The sequence below is a fragment of the Papio anubis genome, chromosome 2 (genome assembly GCF_008728515.1).
Source record: "Papio anubis isolate 15944 chromosome 2, Panubis1.0, whole genome shotgun sequence".
In the NCBI taxonomy this organism is placed as follows: domain Eukaryota; kingdom Metazoa; phylum Chordata; class Mammalia; order Primates; family Cercopithecidae; genus Papio; species Papio anubis.
This window is the reverse complement of record NC_044977.1, coordinates 165,219,511-165,232,029: the sequence shown is the minus strand read 5'-3', so window position 1 is coordinate 165,232,029 and position 12,519 is coordinate 165,219,511.

Genomic DNA, 12,519 nt, shown 5'->3' with positions numbered 1-12,519 from the left:
AGAATACTTCAAATTAATTTCTAGGTTTACCACCAATGGGTTGACTACAGTGAGCCCATTCACGGGAGTACAACAATTTCCCTTTAACACAAAATAGGATAAATATACTAGTAAGATTATATTACTATCTATATTGCTGTAGTCTGTGTGTTTGTTTGTTTTTTGTTTTTGTTTTTTCTTTTTCACTTTTAATAGACTTTATTTTAAAAGCCATTTTAGGTTTACAGCAAAATTAAGCAAAAGGCACAGTTTCCATATATTCCTTGCCCCCGACACACCCACAGCCTCCTCCACTATCAACATCCCTTATCAGAAAGGTACATTTGTTACACCTGATGAATGTACATTGATATATCACTACCACCCAAATTCCATAGTTTATACTAGAGTTCACTCTTGGTGCTCTATATTCGATGAGTTTAGACAGATGTATAATACATGTATTTACCATTGTAGTATCACACACATTAGTTTCCATGTCCTAAAAAATCCTCTGTGCTTTTTCTATTCATTTCCCTCTTCCCTCAAGCCCTGGAAACCACTGATCTTTTTTTCACAGTCTCTATAGTTTTGCCTTTTCCACAATGTCAAGTAGTTGGAATCATACAGTATGTAGCCTATTCGCATTGTCTTCTTTCACTTAGTAGTATGCATTTAAGGTTACTCTCTGTCTTTCTGCGGTTGATAGCTGTATTAGGCCATTTTTGCATATCTATAAAGAAATACCTGAGACTGAGTAATTTATAAAGAAAAGAGGTCTAATTGGCTCACAGTTCTGCAGGCAGTACAGAAAGCATGGCACCAGGCCAGGCGCGGTGTCAAGCCTGTAATCCCAGCACTTTGGGAGGCGGGGAGGCGGGGCGAGGATCCAGGAATCAGGAGATGAGCCATGCAGCTAACATGGGTGAAACCCGTCTCTACTAAAAAAATACAAAAAACTAGCGAACCCAGGGTAAGAAGCCTGTAGTCAGCTACTCGGGAGGCTGAGGCAGGAGAATAAGCCAGGAACGGGAGGCCGGGCTGCAGTGAGCTGAACCGGCACTCCCAGCCTGGGCGACAGGCGAGACTCCGTCTCAAAAAAAAAAAAAAGAAAGCATGGCACCAGCATTTGCTTCTGATGAAAGCTTCCAATCATGTTGGAAGGCAGATGGAGAGCAGGCATGTAATATGGCAAGAGCTGGAGCAAGAAAGAGGGAGCAAAAGTGAGAGTGGGAAGGTTCCACACACTTTAAAATGACCAGATCTCCCTCATGTGAAGACAGAGCAAGAACTCACTCATGCACCAAGGGCATGACACTAAGCCTTTCATGAGGGATCTACTCCCATGACCAAAACACTTTCTACCAGGTCCCACTTCCAATGCTGGGTATTACATTTTAACATGAATTTTGGAGGCAACAAACATCCAAACCATATTACTTAGCCCCTCCCCACCTGCCAAATCGCATGTATTTTTCATATTGCAAAATACAATAGTGCCTTCCCAACAGTCCCCAGAAGTCTCAAATTGTTCCAGTCCTGACTCAAAGATGGCAAGGTCCAAAGTCCAAAGTCTCATCTAGCGATGGAGTTCCTTCCAACTATGAGCCTATGAAATCAGAACCAAGTTATTTATTTCCAAGATACAATGGCAGTGCAGGCATTGAGTAGACATATCTATTCCAAAAGAAAGAAATTGGTCAAAAGAAGGGGACTATAGGCTTCATACAAGACTAGAACCCAGCAGGGCAGCCACTAAATCTTAAAATTTCAAAATAGTCTTTTTTGACTTCATGTCCCACCTCCAGGACATGGAGTGGCGCAAGGAGTGGGCTCCCTAGGTCTTGGACAGCTCTGCAGCTGTGACTTTGCAAGGTGCAGCACTCACGGGTGCTTTCATGAGTTGGAGTTGAGTTCCTATAGCTTTTCTAGGCTCAGGATGCCAGCTTCCTGTGGCTCTGCCATTCTGGGGGCTGAAGAATGGTGGCTCCCTTCAACACCTCCGTGAGGAAACGTCCTTGTGGGGACTCTGTGTTGGGGCTCCAACCCAACATTTACCCTCTGCACTGCCCTATTAGAGATTCTTTGTAAAGCCTCTGCCTCTGTGGCAGGCTTCTTCCTGGGCACCCAGGTCTCAAACAACCTCTAGAATCTAGGAGGAAGCTGCAAAGCCTTCACACTTGCATCCGGTATGCCTGCAGATTTAACACCAAGTGCAAGGTACCAGAGTGGCAACCTGAGCTGTACTTGTAGCCCTTTGAGCCACTGCTGGATCTGGAGCAGCCAGGATCTTGGGAGCAGTATCTGGAGGCTGACCAGGGGCAATGAGGCCCTGGGCCTGGCCCTTGTAATTATTCTTTCCTCCTCTGCAGTTTAGACTGGTGATGAGAGGGTCTGTCTCTAAGATTTCTGAAATGCCTTCAAGGTCTTTTCCCCATTGTCTTGGATATTAGCACTTGGTTCCCTTTTAGTCATGATAATCTCTCTAGTAAGTGGTTACTCTACAGCCTGCCTGGATTCTTTTCCTGCCATATAGCAAGGCTAGAAATTTCCCAAACTTTTACACTATACTTCCCTTTTAAATATAAGTACCAACTTTAGGTCATTTCTTTGCTTCCATGTCTGATCATAGGTTGTTAAAAGTAGCCAGACCACCTCTGAAATGCTTTGCTGCTTAGAAATTTCTTCTGGCAGGTACCCTAAGTCATCACTCTTATGTTCAAATATCCGCAGATCCCTAGAACATGTGCACAATGCATCCAAGCTTTTTGCTAAGGCGTAACATGGGTGACTTTTACTCCACTTTCCAATAACTTCTTCATTTCCATCTAAGACCTGGTCAGCCTGGACTTCACTGTCCATATTTCTATAGCATTTTGATCACAACCATTCAACCAGTCTCTAAGATGTTCCCAATTTTCGCTCATTTTCCTGTCCTCTTCTGAGCCCTCCAAATTCTTTCAGCCTCTGCCTGTTACCCAGTTCCAAGCCTGCTTCCACATTTTCAGTTCTCTTTAGAGCAATGTCCCACTCCTCAGGACCAATATTCTGTACTATACCATTTTTGCATTACTATAAAGGAATTCCTGAGGTTAGGCAACTTATGAAGAAAAGATTAATTGGCTCATGGTTCTGCAGGCTGTATAAGAAGCATGGTGCCAGTATCTGTTCCTGATGAGGAAATTTACCGTCATAGAAGCTTACAATCATTGCAGGAAGGTGAAAGGGAAGCAGACACATCACATGGTGTTTTAGACCATTCTTGCATTGCTACATTGGAGACTGCATAATTTATAAAGAAAATTGATTTAATTGATTCACAGTTTTGCAGGCTGTACAGGAATCATGACTCCTGAGGTGCTTATAAGGACTCAGGAAGCTTACACTCATGGCAGAAGGCAAAGGGGACGCTGGCATATCACATGGCAAAAGCAGGAGCAAGAAAGAGAGTGAGGGGAGGGGAGTTGCCACACACATTAAAATGACTAGATCTCATGAGAACTTACTTCATTCATTGGAAATCTGCCCTCATGATCCAGTCACCTCCCACCAGGCCCCACCCCCAACACTGGGAATTGCATTTCAATATGAGACTTGGGCAGGGTTAAATAGTCAAACTATTACATGGTGAGAGCTAAACAAGAGAGAGGGAGCAAGAGAGAGAAGAGTGTGTGTCACATACTTTTAAATAACCAGATCTCACATGAATATAGAGCAAGAACTCACTCATTACCAAGGGGGTAGTAGTGCTAAGCCATTGAAAAGAGATCTGCCCTACAATTCAAACACCCACCCCAGGCCCCACCTCTAATACTGGAGATTACATTTAAATACGCAATTTATACGGGACAAACATCCAAACCATATCAATAACTCATTTCTTTTTTAGCACTGAATAATTCCATTGTTGTATATACCACAGTTTATTAATCCATTTGCCTACTGAAGGACATTTTGGTTGCTTTTGTGTTGTGGCTATTATGAATAAAGCTGCTATAAACACTTATGCACAGGTTTTCATATGAACACAAATCTTCAAATCATTGAGTAAATACCAAGGAACACAATTGTTGAACTACATGTTAAGAATATGTTCAGTTTTGCAAAAACTGCCAAACTGCCTTTCAAAGTGGTTGTACCAGTTTTCATTTTCAAAATGGTTGTGCTATTTTTCATTTTCACCAGCAATGAATGAGAGTTTTTGGTACTCCAAATCCTCAGCAGCATTTCATGTTATCTATGTTGTGATTTTGGTCATTCTAACAGGCGTGCGGTGGTATCTCATTGTTTTAATTTGCAAGTTCCTAATGACATATGATGTTAAGCATATTTTTATGTACTGATTTGTCATCAGTTTATCTTCATTGGTAAGAAGTCTGTTTCATGTCTTTTGTCCATTTTTAATTGCGTTGTTCATTTTCTTATTGAGTTTTAATTGTACTTCGTATATTTTCAATAACAGTCATTTATCAGATATGTCTTTTGCAAATACTTTCTCCCAGTCTGTTGCTTGTCTTCTCATTGTTTTGATAGTGTTTTTTACACAATAGAAGTTTTTAATTTAAATGAAGTTTCATTTATCAATTCTTTCTTTCCCAGGTCATGCTTTTAGCATTGGCAGTAACATACTAGCTTTATACCCAAGGACACGTAAATTTTCTCAGATGTTATCTTCTAAGAGTTGTATAATTTTGTGTTCTACATTTAGGATAATTATTTACTTTGTTAATTTTTGCGAAGGCTGTAAGGTCTGCATCTACATTCATTATTTTGCATATAGATGTCTAGTTGTTGAAAGACCATTTGTTGAAAGACTATTTTTTTTCATTGTACTGCCTTTGCTACTTTGTCAAACATCACTTAACTATATTTATGTTTGTCTATTGATGAATTATTCAGTTCTATTGGTTGATCTATGTATACCCTTGCCAGTACTGGAGTGTCCTGGATGCCGTAGCTTTACAGTATTACTTGAGGTCAGATTGTATTAGTCCTCTGACTTTGTTCTTTATGCTGGCTCCTCTGCATCTTTTGCCTCTCCATATAAACTTTAGAATGTCAATATCCACAAAATAAATTTCTGGGATTTCAATTCAGATTGTAGTGAATGTACAGATCAAGTTGGGAAGAGCTGATGACATCCTCACAATATTGAGTCTTTGTATCCATGACTATGGAATCTCTCTCCATTTATTTAGTTTTTCTTTTTTTTTTTTATCAATAGGTTTTCTTATATAGGTCTTGTACATATTTCGTTAAGCTTATGCCTAAGAATTTAATTTCTTTGGTGTTAATGTAAATGATACTGTGTTTTCCATTTAAAATTCCACTTGTTCATTGCTAGCATATAGGAAAGTCGACTTTTGTACATTAACCTTGTATCCTGCAACTGTGCTATAATTGCTTATCACTTCCAGGAACTTTTTGTCCATTCTTTCAAATTTTATACATAGACAATCATGTCATCGAACAGAGTTATATCTTTTCCTTCCCAATCTGTATACTTTTTATTTTATTTGCTTGTCTGATTGCATCAGCTAGGACTTCTAGCACAATGGTAAAGTAAGTAGCAAGAGAAGACATTTTCTAATTTCTTAATAGTAGGTATAATGTAACCAGTAGGTTTAGTGTAGATGTTATTTTTCAAGGTGAGGGAGTTCTGCTTTACTTATTGTTTGCTGATAGTTTTTTTAATGTAATAAAATACTTTAATTAATTAAGTGTTCTAAATTGAAAAAAATGAATCTGCTCACAGTTTGAGCTCAAATCTATGTTTCTAAACTTGCTTGTAATGTACTAGCTCTCTGATTGGTCTCCTCTCATCTTAAACATTTTATAGGCTCCAGTTCAGGTATTTCCTTTCCCTAAAGCCTTTCTTGATCACCTTAGCCCAAACTGGCCTTTTCCTCCCCTAAACACAGTGTTATATTTTTAATTAACACATTGTAATTGTACACATGTATTGTATACATAGTGATGTTTTGACACAATGTATAGTAATCAAATTAGGTAAGCATGCTGAGTTTTTTTAAAATTATGAATGGGTGTTGAATTTTGCCAAATGACTTTTCTGCATCTTTTGATAGTTATGTGATTTTTCTTTTATAGGGTGTTGATGTGATGAATTATATTAATTGATTTTAAAATGTAGAACCAGCCTTGCATACCTGGAATAAATGCCATTTGGTAATGAGGTATAATTATTTTTATACATTGTTGGATTCAATTTTTAAATTTTTTGTCAAGGATTTTTCATGTATGTTTATGAGATATACTGATCTGCAATTTTCTTTACTTGTAGTATCTTTGTCTGATTTTGGTAAAAGGGTAATGCTGGCCTCATACAATGAGGTTAATATTCACTCAACCTCTATCTTCTGAAAGAGATTGTAGAGAATTAATATAACATATACCTTAAATGTTTGGTATAATACATTAGTGAACCCATCTGGGTTTGGTGCTTTCTGTTTTGGAAAGTTATTAATTATTAATTCAATTTCTTTGATAGATATAGGCCTAGCTAGATTGTTTATATTCTTTTTTATTTTTATGGTAGTATTTGAGAACTATGCATTAAGAACAAATACAATAAATACATATCAAGGTATTTTCATGGAAGCCTTTATATTTCCTTAAATACAGAACTGAATTGTCGATTAAACTTTTTATGTCCCTTGCTTTACCAGCTTACTATCACTCTACACTACTGACCTAAATTTCTTTGTTTAAAAGTTTTCTTCAGACTTGTCTTGTCTTTTAACCGTGATCATTAGTTTATTTCTTCAAAGAGGAGAATTGTCATTTACTGATGTCAAATAAGGCAATATAAAGTATTAAGTCTACCTGTATTTTGATTTTTGAGTCATACCTTTAACAGGACTTAATCCAATCCCAAGAGGAAATTCTTTTCCTTAATTAGGGAACTGTGCATGGAGCAAGTAATGAATCACTCAGAGATATGGAATACATCCAGTTTATAACTCAAATTCCCTTTAATTGAATTATATTTTACCACTACATAATTATGTGTTCCATACTGGTCTTTAGGGAAAATACAAAATGTTATTCCCCTACCACAACCATTTAGGAAAAAAAAAAAACCAATTTAACAGAATTTTAAAAATATGTCTCTTTACATTATAAAATGAATTATGGAGTATAACACAATATTTTAAATGTCTGAATAGACATATAAGGTTATTCTAGATATATTCAATACAACAAAATTATTGAAAGCACATCAGGATTTGTAATCACATTATATGGTTCAGTTCATAAATATCAAAAAAGGACTTTGCTCCTTATCGCAGTATATTGCTTGTTTACATAGAACACAAGCAAATAAATAATGTGCCCAAAGTACAATCAATCAAATTATATTTGTATTATATTAATTCCGAGTTTACTTTACAAAGCATGTAAATAATACTAAGTGTGAGAAAGGGAATTCTGTTGACCGGATGTGGCAGATTGCATTTTCCAATGATCACCACATTCTCTCCCAAAGCACATGGTCTTCATACAGTGTGAATCTAATATTCCTCCAATATTAGAAGGGAGATTTATATTCTCTCCCCCTTGAATCTGGGCAAATTTGTGACTAGAGTGGATGTGATACGATGTGAAATCTGAGGCAAATTTATGAAAGTTGACAGCTTCCAACTGGCTATCTTTTAGGGCATTTTCTCTTGGCATCCAGCCAACATGCTATGCAGAAGCAGAGATCACATGGAGACAATGCATGTGCAGGTGTTTTATTTGACAGCCCCAGCTTAGATCTCAGTCAACAGCCAAAATCACTGCCTGGCATTAGGATGAGAAGATGATTTTAGCCTCAAACATTGAGATGCCCCTCAAAACCTTCCTGAAGTATGCTCCAGACATGATGGAGCAGAGACAAATTGTGCCTCATGTTTTTTTCAGAATTTCCAACCCCACTGCCCATGGGATGCCAGGAATATATCTGTCTTTCTGGACTCTGTTAGATGTTGTATTACTCAAGTAAGTCTGGCAATGGGTATCTGTTGCTTTTCCAGGCACATGGTGCAAGCTGTTAGTGGATTCTGGGGTCTGTAGGATGGTGGCCCTCTTCTCACAGCTCCAGTAGGCAGTGCCTCAGCAGGGACTCTGTGTGTGGCTCCAACTCCACGTTTCCTATCTGCACTGACCTAGTAGAGGTCCTCCATGAGGTCTCCTCCCCTGCAGCAGACATCTTCCTGGACATCCAGGTGTTTTCATACATCCTCTGAAATCTAGGTGGAGGCTCCCAAATTCTTGCCTTCTGTGCAGTGGCAGGTCCAACACTCTGTGGAAGCTGCCAAGGCTTGGGGCTTGCACCCTCTGAAGCCCTGGCCTGTGCTGTACCGTGGCCCCTTTTTAGCCATGATTGGAGCTGGAGTGGATCATGAGAACTCACTCACTATCATGAGAACAGCATGGGGGAAGTTGCTCCCATGATCCAATCACCTCCCACCTGGTCCCTCCCCAGACATGTGGATTCAAACTCCTGGACTAAAAGCAGACTTAATTTTAAAACTGAGAAAATGTACAGGCATTCCTTTGTAATTGCAGCCAATAAGAGTATACTGGACATCAATGGAAGACAACTGAATTCAAATACTTTCTCTAGAATTCACCGCATGTCCTCCCACCTTAGCCTTCCAAAGTTGTGGGGTTACAGGTATAAGCCACCACACCCGGACCACCTCTGCTCTTGATTATTGTACCTGGAGACTCCTATCTCATCTTCATCTCCAGAATAGAAATCCTTACTTTGTTAAATCTTTCATCTTTCAAAATTATAGACAAAACTTGACCTTCAAACACATTCATGTTAAAGTTTTCATAGAACTGGACTCAATTCTTCTTAGATTATGGTAACATTTTGATTTAGGTCCTGGGGAGTAGGATTTGCTTCCAAATCCCTGTACACAACAGGACGGAGGCAGCTAACACTGTCTTGCCTCTGGCTTGGGAACTACAGCTGGCTTTGGCCATAGCTTAGTTGATTTGTACATCCAGCTTTGAGGGTCAAGGAATTCAAAAAAAAATTAAAGTAAGTAGAACATATTTGGGCCACCTCCAGTTAACAATTTTGTTCTGATGAATTTTTTGTACACTGAGGGATAAATATAAACAATTCTATAGAATACCTTATTCCTTTATTTGTAATGATGTAGGCAATACACTTAATCTTTTGATTTTGAATTTTCCTTTTAGACCATTAAGGAAACTTTGCATAAATTAAACATATAGCTGATAGAGCCACAGTTAGAGGAAGCTGATTCTGCTGAACACAACAGGTTTTATTACAATTCACCAAGTCTTCTGGTTTAGGCAGTTAGAGAGTGGTTAAGTGAGGCTTTGTTTTAAAACTGAGAACATGTCTAGGCATTCGTTTGTGATTGCAGTCAATAAGAGTACACTGGATATACATGAGAAACAATTACAAAGAACTACCTGAGACTGAGTAGTTTATAAAGAAAAGAAGTTTAATTGACTCACAGTTCCACAGGTGGTAAATTCTATCGAATTTAATTGATTCACAGTTTCACATGTGGTGAACTCTCTAGAATTCACCACATCCTTGAATCAAGACTCTCAACATCTTTGTATTTCAGTTTCCCACTCAAAGATTGTTCTGAGTGTTGAATGTTATATCATATATGATAGCGTACAGCAAGGAGCTGGAAATGTGAATCTTCAAATGTCACTTCAATCTATCTTTAATGCTTTTCTGTAGTTTCAAGCTATCTACTAGGTAATAGGCAAAGAGTTCCTTGCCTTTATGACATGTGTCTTTATTTTGGCTCTTACACAGTAACTGACACACAAGTACTCATTATATTTTTGCTAAAAGAAGAAGAGAAGGAAAGAAGAAGGCAGATGTAACCATGAAATGACCAAAAATTATACAATCAGAAACCTGTTTAAAGGCCAGCAGAACAAGTTGAAACTATGTTGTTATGTAGTTTAAGGATTTGCTATGTCTCTTTAAAGCAGAGTTTGATGATGGTATTTCAGAATCAGTTGTCTCTATTCAGCATTATATAAAACACTCATCTAAATTTTGTCAGGAAAAATGCTGTTGTACAGAAAGCTTTATGTCATTATCACCAAGAAAATAATCATAATGCAGGATTATCCTGCTGAGCCTATGTCATGTCATAATTATTGTTTTGTTAATAAATAGTTGCAGCAAGATAAATGAGAACATCAGCAGCCATCTGACCTGGGATATCTGATTAAAACTATAGGAGCCCAAAGGAAAATGAAACAGATAAACATTATTTTTAGTCCCTAATAGAGAAGTTGGTTGCAGCCCAATCATTTGAACAATTTGTACTGTTCAACAAATCTATGTTTCACAAGCACATTATTGTATATATGTGATAGTTGGTTCAAAAGCCAACCCACCAAAGCCTGTTTAATGGCTAGTACAACTGAAGAAGTCTTTGTGTTTACGGGGCAAGGTGATCAGGGTTTCCACATGGGATGCTAGAACTGTGTCTGTCTTGCCAGATTCTGTGAGATAGGAAATTCCTTTCTTGTTTCTAACCACTTCAATTCCCACTCAGCAGAGAAGAGGACATGCTAACTGGAGGATCTGAGTATGGAACATTTGCTCTTGAACTGAGTTTAACAGGGGTAAAGATTAGAGGAAACATTTATGGGATGAGGAAAAAGATAAAAGATGTTCAAAGATCCTAATGGACTGTATATAATAATATTGAGACTATTAACCTTTTATTCATTCCCCTAATTTCTTATATATTGGAGGGAAAAAATACACACACAATGTCTAGCATATATTTTACCTGTAGTCATATAGTTATATATATAGTCATAAATTAATGATAAAACTTAAGAGCTGTAAGGAATCAGTTACTTTAGTGTATAATTGCAAATGAACTATTTATTTGTGCTTTTCTGATGAGCTCCCTAAAAAGCTTTTTACAATAATTCCAACTCCACAAGAAGCAGAGAGTGACCTTTCCTAACCATGCAGGGAAAAACTCTCTGAGTCAACTCCCGTTGACACTACTGAGCTATTGAGCAGAAAACAATCCTCTCACCTCCACAAGCCTTGGCCTCTAACCCTGCAATCAAAAAGTAGACCCATTATTGGCCCTGCATTCATATCTATCGTTTTAAATGTTCTAATTTGAAAAAAGAATTGTTCTCACATTAGTTCTCAGCTTGTGTGCTGTGATTGGGGGCTCATGTGACAAGGCTACCATCTAGTGTGTTATAGACTTCATTACATCTTGAAACTAGAAAAAACATGTCATAACAGAATTGCACCACTATGATTAGCTAGCGAGTTTTTCTGGTGATTTTAAGATGCAGGCCAGTCAAAACTCACTAACAGAATTACTATTTTCCATCACATTTTACGTACTATAATTAAAAAATATCTCCCAACTGTAGCCCTCACATTTGGAGTACTTTGCAGAATCAGAGAAAAATATGTATGCACATCTTTAAAGTCTGATTTGTGAGAGAAATCAGGACTGCTGAAATTATATTGTGCATACAAAGATTAGAATCAGCAAAAATTTTCTTGCTTCACTGCCAATTTTCAAACAAATTTAAACAGTCTATATAAATAACGTTGGTGTCCTGAACTCCATTATGACTTGACAAGGTATTGGTGAACTCACACCAAAGACTTTTATAGAGACTAGTTTAGTGAAGAGGCAGTATAGAATGGTGGCAAAGAGCATGGGTATTGAAAGCCAGACTGTCTGGGTTTTGATGCTGGCTTCCTTACTTAATAGCTGTGTAGACTGCGAGAGTGTTACCTAATGCCTGCATCCTTCAGTTTCACCATCTGTAGATGGGAGTAGTATAGCAGTTAGTCACAAGGATGCTGTGAAAATTAAGAGAGTTATGATATACAAAGAAATCTAGTACACTTCTTTTAAAAATTAAATATTGTACCCTTTATTGAATAACCAAGGATAGCCAGAATTTGAGTTTTAGAGACTGCACCACTTTATTTAAAGTCAAACCATTGGTAGTTAATAAAGAATGAAGCCTAAAATCCACTTTTATGTTTATTTTTCTTCTTAGACATCAGCCAAAGAAGGCGGCCTTGTTTTCTGTGCTGAAAAATTGCATTTCAAGGTTCAATGCGAGGAAATAGCCAAAAAAAGAGAGGGGAGGGAGAGGAATCTGGAAGCATGAATGTTATCAGAATTTTTCAAAAAGTAGGAGAAAAGCCAACTGGTTTGCAATGAAAAGCATCTGCTTGTAGAGTTTAGCTCACTCGCTCTCCACCCTTTATTGAATTATATTCAATGAATCAAAGTGAAGTGAAATGTCATATCTCAACTACCTGAGTAATTGAAAAAAAAAAAAAATGAAACAGAAGCCCATTTCCTCGTATAATGAAATCGTATAATTTACAGCAAAGACATACAGAAACACAAAAAAGTAACAAAGTTAGTTAGTGCTGAAGGCTAACTCAAGAGGTGCTTCTCAATACTCAAAACAGACTTCAGCAGACAAAATAAAGGTCACTAAAATGACATTTTT